Consider the following 5,132-nt stretch of genomic DNA (forward strand, 5'->3'; position numbering starts at 1 on the left):
CCGTGGGAATTCGAGTCCAGGCCGCGTCGGCGGGGCCTGAACCAGGGCTTCGCCGGCTGCAGCCCACAGGCCGCCTCCCTCTCCAGCCGGCAGTGTGCGGGGGTCCCGTGTGAATCCCGGAGGCCGGGCCCCGCGGCCCCGCGGCACAGGGAGGGCAGGGCAGAGGCTGGCAGCTCCTGGCGCAGCTTGTGAGCTAATCTGGAGCCGCTGGGGCCCGGGGTGGAGGTGCCATGTGGGCTCTGGGACGCACCCAGGCCCTTTGTCCTGCCCGCTCCGTCCCCAACTCATTCCCCTTTGCCGGTGGACATGGGCACAGCTGGCTGCTCTGGGGCCGGTGCCCCGACCCACCCCTGACCCTCTAGGGCAGTGATGGCGAACCTATGACACGCGTGTCAGAGGTGACACGCGAACTCATTTTTGTGGTTGATTTTTCTTTGTGAAATGGCATTTAAATATATAAAATAAATATCAAAAATATAAGTCTTTGTTTTACTATGGTTGCAAAGATCAAAAAATTTCTATATGTGACACGGCACCAGAGTTAAGTTAGGGTTTTTCAAAATGCTGACACGCCGAGCTCAAAAGGTTCGCCATCACTGCTGTAGGATGTGACTCCAGGGCCACCTGAGCACAGACCACACCTGCAGGTGGCACCGCCGCCTGGAGGAGACCGGGCATCCACGGGCCACCCAGAGACGAGGTGGGGGCTTCAGAGGACGGGAGGGCGGCCTCTGCCTCGCTGGGCCGTCACCCCGAAGCTCAAGGATGAAGTTTGTCCACCCAGCAGGGCCCGGAGGATCACGGATTGTGGGGTCCAACTCACTGAGCTCAGTGCCCAGCCGCTGGGTGGGGGAGGAGAAGAAGACCTGGTCCGGTCCGAAGCTGGATGGTCCCTTCGGGAGGCCGGTGCTCCCTGACCCGGGTCCCGGTGGGGTGCCTGCACTCCCGGTCTGACTGTGAGCCACTGGGCAGCGTAGGTTTAGGCTCAGACAGACCCTAGTGAATCCTGTCGCCCAGGGCTGTGGCCTGCTGTGCTGGGAGGTGGGAGACTCACCCGTGTGGGCTGTGATTGCATTGAGAGCGGGCTCACCCTTCTCTCCTGGAAACCAGTATCCGTCTCCCCTGAGCTCACTCCGGGGGCCCCGGGAACCTGGGGGGCCGCCTGGTCACAGGGCAGGAAGCAGGGGCCTGGGTCAAGGTCTCCCCAGGCCTGCGGGGGCCCCGGGTAGGCACGGCTGTGGGACCCGCCCAGGCCTCGCCAGCTTCCTTTAGCGCGGCCAGTGGGGCCCCCATGGGCGCCGTCGAAGGTCATGGTGTCCTGGGTGCCAGGCAGCCACCTGCCCCTGTGCCCTTTCTCTGTGCTCACCTCCATCGCTTCCTCCCAGGGAGGTCAGGCGGGGAAACTGAGGCACGCTCAGGGTGTCTTTAGAAACTGTGAATTGCCTCCTCGCCAGGTGCACACACAGGGCCTCAGAGCCGGGGTGCCAGCCTGGACTCGGGGGCGTTACGGTGCCGACCCCCAGGCTCGGTGTCCTGGCGGCCTGGAGTCACTGCTGTGGCCAAGGGGCGCCTTGCACTTCCTGTCCTGGGATGGAGGGGCCACCCTGACAGGCCGTCTCCCCGCCCCTGCCTCTGCCCCGTGCACCCTCTGAGTGGAAACCCCGAGCCGCCCAGCTCCTGACCTGCCTCCCCACACGGGCACCGTGGTCCTGTTGGGAGCGGGAGGGCCAAGTGGGGCCCCTGGGGGCTCGTGTCCCCGAGCCGTGGCAGCGTCCACTGGCTCCCGTGGGCGCTGGGCCCAGTGGCAGAGCTGACCCTCTGTCCTTGCAGGGGACGGGGGGAGGCCTCACACCTCACACGGGGCGGCCTTGGCCCCCAGTGGCTGGGGCCAGAGAGCCGGTGTCTTCGGGCTACAGAGATGGAGCCTCTAGCCCACGGCAGACAGACACCCCGTGGTCCCAGCTCCTGCCTGGCCCACGTCAGGGCCCAGAAGCGGGGGTGATGCCCACACGCCCCCCTCGGGGCCAGTCGCCCGCACGCAGCCGGGGGGGGGGGGGCCTGCAGGGAACCGCCGTCCAATTGGGTCAGGTCGGGCCCCTCCTTGCTCTTCGCAGGCCACTCAGCCCCGAAGGGGGAAATGCACCTGTGGGCTCTGGGAGGGAGTTTTAGATCCAGGGGCAGATTCACACCGTCGCTGAGTTTTGTTTTTCTTTGAAAACCGATCCCTTATGGCGAATACCCGTGCCCCGCCCCGCGGGCCCATAAATCCGCGATTTCCAGACCGTCAACCCCGAGGCCGCAGCTCCGCAGCGCTGTCCTCAGAGGCGGCTCTGACCGCGCGCCTTTGCCCAGTTCTCTCCTTTCCTTTTTTTTTAAACAACCTTGAGATGCCTTTGGACAAATCTCTGGCTGTTGACAAATCAATTTTCCGGGAAGGGAAGCGCGTTTCTGTTGGTGGCACCGGGCGGCCTCCCGCGTGCGGAGGGGCGATTAGACTGAACTCCGCGCGCGGCGCTTGCCGGCCCCCCGCCACTTCCCTGCTCTCTGGCCTTCACGCCACATTCTTTGTGCCTCGTAATGTTGTTTCTCTCACCTCCGAACGCCAGCCGCCAGCCGGCCGCGCGGCTGAGATTTATGAGGCTAAATGTCTAACAGCATCGCCCATTTTCTCCGCTCTCTCGGCTTCCCAGCTCCGACCTGGGCCGCAGCTCCCCGCGCAGCTGCAGCAGGAGAGGCCTGTGGGGCTGGGATACCTCCCGGGAGGAGGCGGGCCGCCCGGGGTCTTCCACGCCTCCAGTCAGGGAGCCGGGCCTGGGCCCCGGGGAGACGGATCCAGAAACCATCACCCCTCTCGCGGCCGCCCCACCTGTGGGTTTGAATCAACTCTAAGCTGGACCCTGGGTTGGGGTGGGAGCTAGTGGGGCATGAAATGCAGTTACAGAACGTCCGCCCACAGTCCCCACTCCCCCTGGGGGGCGGGCCCGAGGGATGTCACAGGCTGGCCCACAGGTGCCCGCCAGCACCGCCTCTGCCTGGAGAAGTCGTGCGTGCGTGGGACCCGCCGTGGTTTGCGCCCAGCTGCCGGCACGGAGGCACCTGGCTGAGAGCTCATCGCTCTCTGAGAGGCGTGGGCCCCTGGGCCTCCCCGTGCTGCCCTGGCCCCTGGGCCCCCCTGGCGACCACCTGCGCCTGCGTCCTCTGTGGAGCCCAGTCACCGAGTTGGAGCCCAAGGGGCTCTGTGAGCGCTCGCTTCGGGCAGCGGGATGGCGGGAGCCCTCTGGGCACCGCGGCCTGTCCCTGCTCCTGTGCAGGGACAATAACACGTCCCTAAGCCATGAAACGCAGGTTGTCCAACTGGCCTTCTTATATGCCGGAGTTTGCGCATTGAACAGAAGTGCCCCGCAGACACCCTTTCTCGGGTGCACTTGCACCCCAAGCGGCTTGTTCCCAGGGCGGCCGCCGCTGCAGAGGAAATCCGAGGGGCCGCATGTCTGCGCTTGCACATCCTCCGTTCATGTGTCTCCTCCAGGCCCAGCTGATCGGACATTTGTCCCCCAAACCCCGGTCTCTTCCCATGGGCGGCTCTGTGGATTTTAGTGAAATAGGAACATCTGCCTGTTGACTTGTCATGCCGCCCGAGTGACTGTGCCCCAGGCTTAAACCACTCCATCCACCATCATCCATCCATCATCTATCCACATGCCCATCCATCATCCATCCATCATCCACCCACATGCCCATCCATCATCCATCATCCATCCATCATCCATCCATCATCCATCCATCATCCATCCATCCATCCACCCACCCATCCATCCACCATCCATCCACCCATCCATCCACCCATCCATCCATCCATCCATCCATCCACCATCCATCCTTCCATCCACCATCCATCCATCCATCCATCCATCCACCATCCATCCTTCCATCCACCATCCATCCGTCCATCCATCATCCACCATCCATTCATCCATCCATCCGTCCATCCACCCGCCTGTCCCTCATGTTTTAGTGTCTGTTACAGGGCACCCATCCTGTCTCTTCCAAAGTTCTGAGATGCTCTGTCCTGGCTCCGTGTGCTCCTGGGCAAACTGGACAAGAGAGACAGAAACATCCCGCAGATAGGAGCCGGGGGCTCAGGATGGCGGGCGGCCCCTGCGTGCGGCACCGTCAGCAATCCAGAGCTTGCACCAGGCCCCCTGGGATCCACCCCCAGCTCTGCCCCCTCCCATGGGGACATCAGGGTCCCCTCCCACCGGGCCTTCCCGGGAACCGACAGGAGAAAGTGGAAGTGTGTCCGGCCTCCAGGAAGCAGCCGAAGATGTCACTGTCACGGAGGGGCCATCGGGGATCCCCACTGCCCAGGGGCAGCTTGGGCAGAATGGGGTGGCGCCGGGGGCTGTGGCCACCAGGTCCCCAGAGCTTCTCCTCTAGATGGAGTCCACCTGGGGACCCAGCCCCTAAAGGGTCAGGGAGAGGTGGGCCGACGGGGAGATGAGGAATGAGGCCCCCAGCATGAGCCCCAAAGCAGAGGGTGCTGCCTGCAGCCCAGGGTCTCACCGTCACTTACAAACGCGCCCGTCTCCCCCGTCACACACCCTTAACCCTTCCCCGTCACCAGTGCCCGCAGCCTTTGGGCCTCGTGGTGGCCCCAGCACCCAGGGCCGCCGTCGGGCCCCAGGAGAGGGCTCTTGGGTCACTGGTCCAGCGACAGCCCGGGAGCGTGGGTGAGCAGGCTGGGCCCCTGGTCAGGAACTCTCTTCATTTCCTATAAAATGTGCCCTTTATTTTAAAAAGCTCCTCCTACCAGCTGGCAGGGGCATCCTCAGCTCCCTCCAGGGCTCAGGTCAGGGGTCAGGGGCAGGGCCCAGGCCAGCCCAGGTCAGGGGCAGGGCCCAGGCCAGTCCGGGTCAGGGGCAGGGCCCAGGCCAGTCCGGGTCAGGGGCAGGGCCCTGTCACATCTCTGGGGAAATGTGAACTCCCGCCTGGTCAGTAGCCGAGCAGTGGCCGGTGTATCCAGGCTCCAGGGTGCAGGGCAGGGCCGGGGGTTGGGGTCTGACCCGTGCACCCCCATGCGCCCCCGCTGAGAGCAGGTGGGACAAGGAAGCAGTTCTGGTGAATTCCCCGAG

Source organism: Myotis lucifugus, unplaced genomic scaffold, assembly GCF_000147115.1.
Source record: "Myotis lucifugus unplaced genomic scaffold, Myoluc2.0 scaffold_1552, whole genome shotgun sequence".
Classification (NCBI taxonomy): domain Eukaryota; kingdom Metazoa; phylum Chordata; class Mammalia; order Chiroptera; family Vespertilionidae; genus Myotis; species Myotis lucifugus.